This window comes from Physeter macrocephalus, chromosome 20 (genome assembly GCF_002837175.3).
Source record: "Physeter macrocephalus isolate SW-GA chromosome 20, ASM283717v5, whole genome shotgun sequence".
NCBI lineage: Eukaryota > Metazoa > Chordata > Mammalia > Artiodactyla > Physeteridae > Physeter > Physeter macrocephalus.
The window spans coordinates 75226886-75241421 of record NC_041233.1 but is presented as its reverse complement, the minus strand read 5'-3'; the positions used below and the strand labels follow the sequence as shown (position 1 = coordinate 75241421).

General features: G+C 47.9%; 1 long non-coding RNA gene across 1 annotated transcript; it reads right to left on the bottom strand.

Annotated features, from left to right (window-relative positions):
* Positions 1-3468: 3468 nt before the first annotated feature.
* Positions 3469-14536, bottom strand: LOC102981076 (uncharacterized). Its single transcript, XR_448900.4, has 3 exons — positions 14090-14536; positions 11520-13060; positions 3469-4859 (listed from the first exon to the last, which is right to left on the bottom strand). It is a non-coding gene; the product is annotated as an uncharacterized lncRNA (long non-coding RNA).

Below are 14536 nucleotides of genomic sequence, written 5' to 3'. Positions count from 1 at the left end.
TACTCCGCGGCATGTGGGATCTTCCCGGACCAGGGCTCGAACCCGTGTCCCGTGCATTGGCAGGAGGATTCTTAACCACTGCGCCACCAGGGAAGTAAGTCCCTGGAATCAGTTTCAACAAGTTATATTCCTAGAAAAGTATACATTCTAAGTTTTCAAATGTATTTGCATGGAGCTGAGCAAAACACACAGTGTGAGAACTCACTTTGTCTTCAACTCAAATGAACTAACGTGAACACTTTGTTTATATGGCAAGTTGTGATATCATCTGATTTTTACTTGGCACCAAGGTGATTACAAACGCAAACACGGGCACCAGAATAAAGTGGTGCTATTCAGGTATAAGGAGGCCATCTAAATCAAATGTATGGGTCGTCTAAAAATGAAAATTCAAGTGTGACACATATAATTTCTCATAAAGAATCAGGGATCCCAGGAGAACAAGTCTGGGTTTCCCCTTGGAGAAACAGTCTCCTTCTGGAAAGTGCTTAAACTTCTTAGCTTCAGGCGCTTACGTTTCCACCTTCTCACACAGTGCTTCTTGTATAGCCTGCGCACCAGTTCCAGGGAACCATTCTTTGTTTCCTGATTTTCCTACCTCCCTGTCGTTGTTCGCGCCGGTCCTGCCTGAACGCCACTTTCCTGATCCCTTGTGCCGTTTAATGCCGCTCATGCTTCCATTTCCGCTAAGATGCGACTTCCTCCTCGACATGTTGGACTTGCTTTCTCAGCTTCCCACAGCACAAGCCACGATGGCCCCAAAACACCTGATTCCCTCTCCCTTCCTGTGCCAACATTCAACTCAGTTCATTGGAACTGGAATGCATTTTCAGATTTTGTGCTTGAACTCTGGGCTGACTGTATAGCGTTTTCTCTCACTGCTGCAGTCTTTTCAAAAAGCCAATGACTTCAACATTTGGAAAAGATTAGAAAATGGAAACAGCCTCAGCCTAGCGGTTTGTTGATTAGATTGGCCCCAAGGAGAAGTACATAAGACAGAAAACAAAATTTAAACAGGTCCTGGTAGTGTTGGCCGCTCTGTGAAAGTACTGCGAGAATGCGTGGTTTCAGCAGTCACTCACAGCTGGTGGAGGTCCAGGGTCCCCTTCAACAGCCCCATTGCTCTTCTGAGCCTGCAGTGGGAGAAAGTAAATTCTAATTCCCGAAAGCAGTGGCTCTCAAAGTGTGGTCCGGAGACCAACAGCGTCACCGTCACCCGAGAACTTGTTAGACGTGCAAATTATCGGCCCCTCCCCAGTGCTACTGAATCAGAGCCTCTGGGGATGGGACCAGCAATCTGTTTTAACGCCTCTAAGTGATTCCGGTGCCCATAAAGTCTGAGACCCGCTGCCCTGAAGCATCCATTGCGTGTCGTGAATTCTCTCCTAGGCATCTCCTTAGGGGAGCTGAGAAAATGGTCACCCATATCACCATCTGTGTTCTGGGGTTCAGTTGAGGGACCCCGCGGAGAAAGGCTGCCTGCGTCCACCTGCCTTGAGAGATTACACTCAGATGAGAATGAAAAGTTTTCTTTGTTTGATACCTTCTATAGAGACAGAATTTTATCAGGAGTCTAGGAAAGGTGCTTCTACCATTTAACTCCGAGCCTCCTGGCAATGGAAGAAGCAGATGTGGAGTTCTGAAAGTCTGTTGTTTGGTGCAAAGAAGCATGTCACCTTTACTCAGCCAGAGAACCTTTCTGGCATTGAATATTCAGAAGCTTCTGTTGTATGGATGTGTTACGGGAGACGCCGAGTAAGATGGGATCAATGTCCTTAACACTAGCACAGGAGTCTGTCCAGTTTTCTCTAAGCTGTTAGCATTAAAAATCTATTTCTTTCCACTGACTTGAAATAAGACTTTTATCAGTGTCTTAGTCAGCTTGGGCTGCTACAACAGAATACCTTAGGCTGAGTGGCTTATAAACAACAGAAATTTCTTTCTTACCATTCTGGAGGCTGAGAAGTCCAAGATCAAGCTGTTTTGGTGTCTAGTGAGAACCCTTTTCCTGGTCCTAGGCAGCTGTCTTCTCGTTCTGTCCTCACGTGGCGGAGGGGCAAGGGAGCTCTCGGGGGTCTCTGATGGGGTGAGAGTGGAGCCCTCATGGCCTTATCACCTTGCAAAGGCCCCACCTCCCAGTACAATCACCTTGGGGGTTAGGTTTCAAGATACGAATCTGGGGGGGACACAGACATTCAGGTTATAGCACTCAGGCAGTAATCACTCAGAGTGGAGTCCATTTCTGAACTTCTTAGAACATGAATATGGATATTTCTCTGCCAGGATCATACAATATGAGTAATTGTAGTTAACAATATATTTTAATATCATGAGAATGTTTTTCTATTCAATTTTTGAAACTCTGAATCTTTATCTTGGAGTTCCAAAATATCTTACTTTTTAAAAATTGGAATTGCGTCAAGTTTGTAGTTTTGTGAGGCGCTCCTGTTAACAACTGAGAGGTGACAGTAGCTGTGTTAGGTGACTCTGTGGGCAGGGGCGTCTGCCCACTGGGGATCTTCCTGGTAGCTGTTTGCATTTGGGGGAAGGAGGTTTGCGGAGAGGAGGCCGTGTGCGTGGAGGGCGAGGAAGGCTGGGTGGAGGCTCTGAGCACAGAGAAGGCTGTGAGTAACATGTGCCTTTGGAGATAGGATGATAAGAAGTGCCCCTGCTTTAGGACCAGGTGGCAAAGTGGGCACAGAGAAGGGTGTTCCCCCCGGTTCTGTGGAACCCGATGTGGACGCAAGCCACAAAACTGACATCTGCCAGGCCATTGGTCACTGCAGTTGGTGAGGTGCTGGGGGCTGGCTCAGGAGAGTCAACTGTTGAATTTTGGGGAATCATGCAAGCTGGTTGTCAAACAGCCATTATTGAAAATTAGACATAAACTTACAATTACATAAATTACATTAGGAACAAAGGTAATAAAACAACTCAGAACTCATCACTTCCTAGTTGTTTTACTGCATCTAACTATTACCCATGCTCTAGGGGTTATTTACATCTACTGGACCTGGGTGGTTGATGGCCTGTGTGATGCTGTGTGCCCTGCCTCTCCTTCCAATTCCGTGTTCAGTGATGTTACACTGGCAGTGTGACGTGCCCACAGGGGGACCATTTACACCACAGAAATTGGCCAATTGGAAGTTACAAATTAAGGCTCGATTTATTCTTTTACTGATGGTCTAAATGAGGGGTTGGCAACTTTTTCTGTAAAGGGCCAGATAGTAAACGTTTTAGGCTCTGCAGGCCATAGGGTCCCTGGACTCTTTATTTTTACTTTTCAAATTTAGGTCTGTGATCCACTTTGAAGTAATTACATTTGATGTCTGTATGGGACCTATGTTCATTTCCCGCCCCGTATCAATAGCCAATTAATCCAGCACCATTTATTGAAAAGACCCTATTTAATTGCAGTTATGCCTTTGTGACATCAGGTGACTGTTTGTATGAGTCTGATTTGGGCTCCTTCCTGTTCCATTGATCTATACTTTCATCCACATGCCAATACCCAGCTGTCCTGATTATTGTTAAATTATGTTGTGATTCCTAAACACCATCTTCAAGGGTATCCTGGGAGTTTCCACCTCTATAGAGTTTGCAAGGCCATTTCCTTGCGCCACTACGCAGAGAACTGGCCCCTAGGGATGGGGACAGTGAAACAGGGAAAACAGAAAAGGAGTGGATAAGCCACGTCCAGATACCAGAAGAGCTTATCTAAAGACTTCAAGGGTTGTTGTTTTTTAAAGACATATAGATATCTTGGTGGATTAAAAAACATAGAAAAGCATCCTCATTTTAAAATGTCAGAAAATATAGATTTGGAACAATCTGTAATCTTTTTGTATTCATTCAGTGCTAAGCACTTGGTACACACTCTACCAATGAGTAGAAGGCAGTCACGGATGGAGCAGATGCTGAGCTCAGAGGCGGGAAAAAGTGGGTTTGAAGTGCCTAAGGGACTAGGAGTGACCCCAGGAAGGAGCACAGCCCAGGGTTGAGGGGCCCTAGGAGAGGGGGCCTTGGCTTTAAGGAGAGCACGACTGGGGAGGTTGCCCCCTAACAGGGCTTTGGCTTTCTTGACCTTTCCTTCCTTCATTTTAATACTCCCTCCCCTAGTATTAATGGTTAGTGCAAAACATAAAAAGCAGCAGAAACTATCATCCATCACCCATCACCCCTCTACGCAGAATGAACCACTGTTAACACTCAGGCTTTGTTCCTTCCAGGTTTAAGTCTGATGATTATTTTTTTAAACAATCAGGAGCAAACAACATGCACAGTTTTATATCCTGCATTTCTTGTTCGGTGTATAAGTAACCCCCTGGGTCTTTCTTCTGTTTCCTCTCGAATCTCAAGCCAGGGAAATTGGGCCGTTAGTGGAGGAGTTCCTGAAATCTCTTTGAATGATCACAGGGGTTGGGCTCCGTCTTCCTGAAACCGAGGGTTCTGGTTTTTTCTCCCTCCACTCCTATCAAGCTGCAGGTCTTCACGCCAGGAAGGCTCGTGTGAAAGCAAGAGACTGAGTTTTCAGTCTGATTTCTAAAAGTGGTGGTTCTTCTTCTTTTTTTTTTTTAAAGGAATAGAGAGTCAATTTAATAACTGGGTGCTAGGCACTGGGATAGGCTTGAGCACCCGGAAACTGTCCCTAAGAAGTGGAGTCCAGCAGGAGAGAGAGAGGCAAGTGTCCATGGTGTGCGGTGATTCTACGGAAGGATGGAGAAGGGCTGTGGCTGTGAGCCCAGTGGAAAAGTACCTCGGCTGTGACGCATCACGGATAACGTGCTGCTGGTGCCCCGCCATCACCATCCGGGAGTCCCGACCGTGACAGCAGAGGTCACATCAAAAACAGAACCAAGCTGAAGGGAAGAAAGTAAATGAAAATGAAGATGAAAGTGTGTCACTTCAATGCCATACCTGGCTTCTGCTGCTAAGCGAGCATCTCTAACGCAGCCAGCGTGCAGCTTGTGTCTGCTCTGTGGCTGGCACCGTCTCGCTCGATGGGCAGGCCAGGTGGCTGGTCCAGGCAGCTCCCAGCCTGCTGAAGTTGTGGGGCGGGGGTGGCATGGGATGAGCCATCCAAGCACGGTTTGGTTGACTAAATAAGGGCTGTGGATCAGACAAATGGAATTCCCAGTGCCACCGAATTTTGGATCTAAGGACATTACCCTGGTTATAGAATAACTGGATGCTTCAAACATGTGTTCACATAGCATCACTACATAGGAACAGCCTGTGGTTCTCAGCCGGGCTGCTCCTTGCCGTCCCTGGAGGGCCCTGAAAACTAGACACCAGGGATGCTCAACCACACCCCCTAGAGGGTTGGTTGGTTTTTTTTTTTTAACATCTTTATTGGAGTATAATTGCTTTACAATGGTGTGTTAGTTTCTGCTTTATAACAAAGTGAATCAGTTATGCATATACATATGTTCCCATATCTCTTCCCTAGAGGGGTTTTAAAAAAGTTTTATTGAGTAATAATGCAAATAGCATACAATTCACCATAGAAAAGTGTAGAGTTCAGTGGGTTTCAGGATATTCACAGACATGTGCAACCATCACCACAGTCAATTTTTAAATATCTTCAAGATGAAGCCCTGCATGCTTTAGCCATTACCTGTCTATCCCCTCATCCTCCCTCAACAGCCCTAAGCAACAAGGAATCTACTTTCTGTCTCTGTAGATCTCCCTGTTCTAGACCTTTCATATGAACGGAAGCATACAATACCTAGTCTTTTGTGACTGGCTTCCTTCACTTAGGGCAACCCATCATCAGGTAATCCCAAGAAAGATCTTGTGAATCTTTCACAAGGATAATCCATGTTGTAGCATGTATCAGTACTTCATTCTTTTAATGGCTGAATAATATTCTATTATATGGACATGGCACATCAATTGGACATTTGGGTTATTTCCATCTTTTGGCTATTATGAATAAAGCTGCTTTGAACATTCACGTACAAGTTTCTGTGTGGATATATGCTTTTGTTTCTCTTGGGTATATACCTAGGAGTGGAACTGCTAGTAACTCTGTTTAATTATTTGAGCAACAGCCAGACTCTTTTTCAAAGCGGCTGCACCAGCTTCCATTCCCACCGGCAGTGTATGAGGGGTCCCATCTCTCCACATCCTTGCCTTCTCTTGGTCTCGCCTGGCTTTTTGATTCTAGTCACCCTAGTGAATGTGACGTGGCATCTCATTATGGTGTTGATTTGCTGATGACTAACAATGTTGAGAATTTTTCATGGGCTTGCTGATGCTTATTGTTTTTCCTCAAAATTCTCTTTTTGGAAATAATTTTAGGTTTAGAGAAAAATTGCAAAAATAGGACAAAACTCTTATTTACCCTTAGCCCAGATTCCCTAAGTGTTAACCACATGTGCTTAATCATTCTCTACCTCTGAAGCCTCTTTACTTCTAAATATTTCAGTGTGTATTTTCTTAACACAAAACAAAAACAAAAAACAACTTTCCCTTTTGCAGCCACAGTAAAATGATCAAAACCAAAAAATCAACACAGACTCGATACTATCGGTTACTGAATTTATCCAAGTTTTGCCAGATTCCTGGGCACCAGCATTTTTGTCTTTGAAGCTCCCCACGTGGTTCTATTGGACAACAGGGATCTCTGTCATCTCCTCTCGCCGAGGAGGACCATTAAAGCCAGGGAGGAGAATGTCCTCCCTCAGGTCATTAGCGATTCAGGAAAAGAGTTTTCAGGGTACCCATCCTCTGGGGCACCTCTGTGTGACTTGGGAAAAGACGCCTCTCCCAGAGCTGACCCAGGTGGGCAGCCGGCTGGCGAGCAGACAGCACCTTTGTCGTTGCGTCACACCCCCTGCACCTAGCACACGGCGCATTCTCCATCCAGGACTGGCTGTAGCCAAGGAGGAGGGGGTGGCGGGAGAGGCCGGCCTCCTGAGGGCCTGGGACAGCCAGTCTGTTCTGCTCAGTTGGATGTGTGCCCTTCATTTCCGCCCTTGGCGAGTCTGCGCTTGACATTTGAGTGGGGAGGAGAGGGAGCTGACTGCAGGCAGAGCGGCAGACTCCTTCTTTGTTGCACAACGTGAGCCCAGCTGCTAAAATCCTAGCTGAACTCTATTTACCATACGCTCTTCTCTCCCGCCAGAACCCTCCCTCTACTTCCCTATCCCTCAGGCCCGCTTCCACCCTGGTCCTGGTGGTCTTTCTAACACACAAATCTGACCACATCCCATTCCTGATTAAAACCCCATCCCTAGCTGAAGCCCGAGTTCCTCCATCCTCAATAAATGGGAGCAGTGGCCGTCTCTGCTCTGCTCTTCCCTACCTTTGTTTAAGGTCGACAAAACAGAAACTCCCGGGGGGGTGGAGCTCAGCTATCTGAGTTTTTACCAGCCGTCCAGGAGCTTCTGATGCCCGCTCAGGTTTGAGACCCCCTGGCCTAGTAGCTATGGTCACAGGGAGGTCCAGGCAGGACCAGCCCTTCTCTGGTTCAAGTTAGTCAAAGCACACGTTCTTTACAGCTGGTGAATCAAGAATATTGACAAATATTTCCAATGAACCTATTCTGTGCCAGACAAAGGAAACAGGAAGATGGCCTGGGTGGGAGAATGTGACTGGGTGACGGGAAGCCCAAAGCCCGTGGAGGGCCATCTGGGCGGCCCCTTGAGCTGGCGGCAGGGCTTGGGGTTATACAGAGGGGAGCAGAGACCTCAGCTGTCAGCGACTTCTGGTCCAGGTTTTTAGAGGAGACATGGAGAAAGCTGCATAATTCTTTTATATTCTCACAGCTTTACACACCTCATGGTTCCCATTGGTTTAAGGATTAAAAAAAAAAAAACTAAAAGAAAAAAACACTTGGCGGTATATGTAAGAAGACAATTCAAGTTTGTAGAAGAAGAATCTGGGCCTTCTAGGTCAAGTTGGTTTAAACTTTGATTTCCAGGCACCTTAGAGATCCTACTGATAAATAAACTTAGCGAATGCTTTTTAACGCTTATAGAACTTTGGCACTTTGAGGGTACTTTAGTGTCTATGTAACTAGATGGTGGGATAACTCAAAGGTTGAAGCACCCCCTCCCTTTTAAAAAGTCTTGTTACGAGTACCTTTAAAATTCTGGCTCATAATTTCCTTGAGTCAAAGTTGAACAATCTTTCCTAAAAGACAGCATGTTCTATATGTGGACTTTTTCCCATATAGGTGAGGGGGTCACATATGGTTCACATATGGGTGAAAGGGGTCAAAATGTACAAACTTCCAGCTATAAGATAAATAAGTCCTGGGGCTGTAATGTACAGCATGGTGTCTACAGTTAATAGTATTGTATTACACATTTGAAAGTTGCTAAGAGAATAAATCTTAAAAGTTCTTACCACAGGAAAAAATTTTTGTAACTAACTATCCATGAGGATGGACAGATGTTAACTGGACTTACTGTGGCCATCAGTTCATAACATATACAAATACCGAATCATTATGTTGTACACCTGAAACTAATATAATATTATATGTCAATAACACCTCAGTAAAAATGCATGCATCCAAACCAATACCTGTTTGCACTAATACGTGCAAATAAACAGACACACAATGAACCATCAGAATGATTGAGAGTGGGATGGAGGTGGAGAGATGGAATGTGAATAAAAGAGAATAAATAAATACATAAAACAAGAGAGGGGCCTTGAATGGAAACATAAAAAGTATGATTTACTCAATCCTGTGCACCTGAGGTCCAAAATAAATATATCAATAAAAATATGAGATATCCTTAAAAAGACTACACATTCTAAAAAACCTCTTAAATGTTAAAAAATATTTTCTTAAAAAAAAAAACCCAAAAAACCCTTTTCTGAAGGCAGGTTTTGTTTTTTTTTTTCCAATAAGTGCTTTTTCCAACTCATTTCTGAATGATATTTTCCAGGGTTCATTTTGTGACTAACCCAAGGGGGTAGCAGGATGCTCCCTTCTCTACCTAAAGATGACATCATCAAACCACCACCAACAGGGTTTGCATTTCGGTTTGTTTTCTGTGACGTGGTGCTGGTTTGTGTTGACTCATCCAAACTCCTTAATAAGGCATATGAACTTCCACAGTCTTGCCCCAAGCTCCCTTCCCATGCTTATTTCCTACCTGTCTAGACAAAATGGGCTCCTCGTTGCTCTTTAAACAGGCTTGCCTTGGTTCTGTGCCTTTAGACATACTTCTTGTGCCTACTTTCAAACGTCACTTCCTCCATGAAGCCTTTTCCAGTGTGGCCAGGAAGAGTTAATCACACACAACTGGGAGGAGAGAGTGACCCGGGTACCAAATCTCACCTCTAACACTCATGACCTCGATAAATTACTGGATTTTTCCAAGTCTCAGTTTCCTTATTTCAAAAGCAAGGTTGTGATAATAATACCTATATTACAGGGCTGTTGTCAAGCTTGTATATTTAAACTGCTGGGAATCTGCTGACACTCAGTAAATGCTCGTTCCCTTCCTCTCCTCAAAAAGAAAAGAAAAAACGCGAACAATCTTGCCTAAAAGGCGGCATGCTCTACATGTGACCTTGTTCAGCTTTTCATGCAGCTCCTGAATAACAGAAAATTGACAAGCTTTCATTCATTACAGTTTGGTGCCTGCCTGTGGGTCTATTTGAAATTGTGTCTGTCTGATATTTGGTCATTGAGAGTGGAAAAAACTGGTCACGCACCTTGCACTTTTGGTTTTCTAAAGCAAATATACTGGAAAGAGCTAATTAGTGCAAACGTGGACCGTTGGTCTTCTGCAGTTGATTTAGGCGACAGGTTAGTCTAAATTAATGAAAGGTCTGAATTAGAGATCTTGAGGGCTTGAAAGGAAACAGGGCAATAGCCAGGTCTGGGATTGTTTTCTAGGGGGGTCCTTCTTTAATTAATAGCCGTGAAATGTTTTGTGACTTGATATTAGAAATCCTAATATTCCTAAAGGGCTTCAGAAGTTCTCCAGAATATTTTAGACATCCACACCGTGGGCACTATTTCTGAAGGAGGGGTTTGCGCTGAAGAAGTCATTGCTGAAATGAATTAAATATTACAAAGCTAATGGAATCTCTTTGCTTCTTATCCTTTAGGGTTATGCTAACTGCATCTTCAATATAATTCAAAGTTCTCCTTCACCTAAAATCGAATAATGTATCTATAGTTTTAAATGTCTGTTACTGAATCCACTTTTTTTTTTCAGTCTACCATCCATACTGCAGCAGGGTGATTTTGCCAAAACACAGCTCCTTGAAAGCCTAGTGGAACTTATCAGCAACAGTGTAACTTCCTTAGGTGGACAGTTGGAGCCCTTCTCAACCTGGCCCCAGTCCAGCTGCCTCTCCTACCCACGGGGGCCCCTTTCCCGCCTGTAGCCACACTAGAATTTTCCCAACTAGGCGCACTCGTAATATCACGCCCCGTTCCCCAGCCCCGTGGACGATGTGCTTCCTGCTCTTCCCCATCCCTCAAGATGGAGCTCCGGGGCTTCCCTGGTGGCGCAGTGGTTGAGGGTCCGCCTGCCGATGCGGGGGACGCGGGTTCGGGCCCCGGTGCAGGGGGCGCGGGTTCGTGCCCCGGTCCGGGAAGATCCCACATGCCGCGGAGCGGCTGGGCCCGTGAGCCATGGCCACTGGGCCTGCGCGACCGGAGCCTCTGCTCCGCGACGGGAGAGGGCGCGACAGTGAGAGGCCCCTGTACCCCAAAAAAAAAAAAAAAAAAAAAAAAAAAGAGATGGGAGCTCCGTTAGCACCCCTCTAACGCCCCAATTTTCCCCTCACGGAAGTTTTTCAACCCCCCTGCATCTGTTTTCTTGTCCCTCTCGCTCCTGAGTAACAGGCACTAGTTTCATGCGCCTCACAGAGTGCGTTCACGTGGCTGTTTACACTTCAATGAATTAAAATGAAAGACAAGTAAAATTCAGCTCCTCACTGGCACTTGCCGCATTTCAAAAGCTCAGCAGCCACGTTTAGTTGGTGGCGACTGACCGTCTGGGACAGCACAAGTAGAGAGAGCCTTTCCATCACGGCAGGAAATTCTAGACTTTGAGATCCTGCGGGGCAGGGGCTCCATCATTCAACACCACATCTCCGGTGGCCAGTAGAGTGGCCACCACGTGGCAGACGCTCAAGAAGTTTCTCCTGAACCAAACCAAACCGATCGGACGTGAGACTGTCTTCAGAGAAGCAGGACCAGGGTGTGCCTGTTGTCACAGGAGGTCACCGCCTTCTGACGGGGGGGCGGGGGTGGCGGGAGGTGACGGGAGCGTGCCTGGTACTCAGAGGGACGGGAGCCCAAACCAGCTCAGAGGTCGCATGTGCCAGCCAGGCTTCTGTTACTACAGAGTGAGAAGGGGCGCTATGGGGGAACTCAGGATACCTGCCGCCCTGGGACCAGAGGGCAGCCTGGTTTGAGGGCATCTTGGGGGACAGCATGGGGCATGCAGTCTGGACTTCATGTGACTGTGACTGAGAGACCGGGAAATTAGGGGGTAGGGGACTGATAAGACTTTAGGAAGAGTCAAAAGTGTTACCACCGCTCCTTAGCTTCTGGTCCTGCGGATGAGGAAAGGCAGTAGGGCCCCCACCACTCTGGGTCCTTCATGCACTTGGGAGGCCCCGTGGGAGATCTTTCTCCTGCTGGGAAGCACAGCCATGGTTCCACTTCAGAAGCCGCATTTCCAAACCCAGGCTTTGGCACCCATGGTGTTTCATTGTTCATTCTTCATGAATAGACTTGACTTTGTTCAAAATGAAAGCTTACATGCTGCAGATCTGGGCTGCAGAGGGGATGGCAGGGAATGCGCCTGTGTGGCTTCAGAACTGCCCCCTTTTCCCTGGAAAAATCCTCTCTAGGAATCTGTGCCAAGACCTGGCGAGTGCGAAATGACTTTTCATGATGTATTCAAAAAATGCATCTTTTAAGAAACTGTCTTTATAAATGGCAGCAGAGGAGGAAGAAATAAAAGAGAGAAAGAGTAACCCTTTCAGATCATATTTCTAGATATGGAGATGCTGGGACAAAGGGAAGGTCAATGCTGGGCCCGAGAGGCCAGGTTTCACCTGATTTATTCTGTGTTCTTCCACACATGCCCTCTCGTGGACACACACGGCACACACACAACACCCCCCCACGTGGATGGTTCAGGGCCCCCATAGTCCTTTCAGTGGGACTTTAATTTTCTAACTCAGAGTCCGTGGACTTGTTGGGGCCCCTGGATCAAGCTGTCTCCTTGGCGATCCACGTTATCCTCAGAGCAGGGGGGTGATCGTGACGCGATCATGGTCTTTCTAAAACCTTGGGCATTTCCAATCCTGCTTCTCAGGTTCTGCTCGGTCTTCCATTCCTCCCTCAGTTGACTCCTCCTGATGAAACCACCAGCATGGCTTCCAACAGCAGGGAGGTGCTATCTTCGTTCCCTAGCAGTACAGCCCTGTGGCCTAGTCACAAACACCTCTTCTAGGTTGTGAACCATCACAGGAGTGGTTCCATTGCCAAAAACGCTCTTAGGTTAGTTACTCCAGGGAGACCCGTTGTCACGGCCATTTTCCCGGTGAATTGTCCCTGAGGTCCTTAAGCAACTTACAGAAAGCACAGAATTAAGGGCCAGAAGTGGGATTCTGAATCCAAGCCCATCAGATGACATGGCTCCTGCTGGCTTCCCTAGGTCACATTAACTCACACTGGAGGGGAGGAAGGGCGCTTCAGGTAGAGAGGAGAGCGTAAGCAAAGGCAGAGAAACCTTAAACAGCAAGGTATGTTCCAGAAAATGCAAGTTATTCAACTCGGGGGGAGCAAAGTGTGCGTGGTGGGGGGATGGAGTGGAGAACGGGATGCGAGTGTGATGGGGCTCAGTGGGACCCTCAGGGACTTATTCTCTGACAAGAAGGGAGCCCGGTAAGTTGCGGTCACGTTTTGTTTTGAATCATCTAGTTCACTCTGTGGTCTGGCTGGAGGGTGGAGGATGGGAACTTGCAGGCACAGACCGTTGAGAAGGTGCTCTGGCTCCATCGCTCTTAACTTGTGGTGTGACCTGGGGAGTCGCTAACCCTTTCTGGCCTTCAGTTTTCTCATCTGTAAAATACAAGAATTGGATGAAAAGGAGTTTTCACCAATTTATCCACCACCGCAGGCCGTGTTTATCTCATCTGCTCACTGGCCTGCAGTGGGGAGAGTCTTTTTATTTCCTGACGGACTTTGCTAATTATTCCTCTCCTGCACCCTGCCCAGCCCCTTTTTGGGTAATCACAGCCAGTCAGGCACTCAGGGCCTCTAATCAGCAGAGGTATCACCCTTTGGTATCCAGGGCTGAGTAAATTCTGAGTGAAGGCCTCTCTTCCCACAAGAAGGAGGTTCTGGCTTTAGGAAATACTGCCATGGGGTCTAGGGACACAGGCTGGGGACCAAGACATCTTTGTCATGCCCCGGGGTCCCGGACCTCCTGCTTCCGGGCTCTTGGTCCCAGGGACCCCTCTGGACCCTGGACGCTAACATGCCTCACATTTGGGAGGTGCTTTGAGCGGGGGTTACACATATTTGGATTTTACGTTTGAACTATTTTTGTTGGAAAAGTACCGCGTGCCCAAGGGAACAGCCCAAACACAGAAGAATAGTGAAAAGTCGCTAAGCCCCCCTAAGGCCGGTCATCTCAGGCCCGTGCCCACCCGCCCTTGGGAGCCTCTGTCCGGCTGGCCGGGCCCAAGGCTGCGTGAGCCCGCCTCTTACAGGGTCCTCCGGCTCAAGCTCTGCCCACCTGCCGGCCTGGCACCGCCAGGGCACGGGGACCCACCTCAGGGTCGCCCCTGCTCCTCCTGACGACGCCTAGGGCTGGCGTCTGTCCCAAATGACGCGCCGAAGACTCTCAAGTGGGAGATCAAGGGCGAACTCTTTTATTTAATAACAACGTTTTGAGAGAATCACGCACGTAGTGAAAAATTCAAACAGTACAACGCCCCTCTCCCACCCCAGCCTCCCCCCACCCCGCGCGCCAGCAGCTTCTCGCTTCTCCTTCAGGAGCTATTCTGTGCACGTACAAGCACGCATCCTGCCCATAACAACCTTTTAAAAGAATCTGACTCGAGCGATTATATTCTAATTACTTACGCTCTTTGCTTTTTCCACTTAACGGTGGGTCTGGGCGCTGGCTTTCTGCCAGCCCCGCGGGCCCCGCCTTCTTCGTAGGGCTGCCCAGGGTCCACGGTCCCGGTCGCGCGTGCCGAGCACGGGGATTAGCTCCAGAGAGGTGCCCGTCCTCCTCCTCTAGAGCGCGTGACCGGGGCCGGCGGTGCCACCGCCCGGGGTCTGGGCAACGGCCCCGCCCGCGGCCGGGGCGGGCCCCCAACTCGGCAATTTGCGGGAACTTTCCCGGGCGCTCGCGCGCCGGGCCACCGCAGGTTGCCCCGTGCAGAGCCTCTTGTTAGTTTTAAGGTCGCGAATCGCGGCGAGGGAAGCCGCGAGACGCGGATACGTGGGGGAGCGAAGACCGGGAAACGGGGCCCCGCGAGCCGGCGGGCCCACCCGCGAGCCGCCCCGCCCGCGCCCACGAGCCCC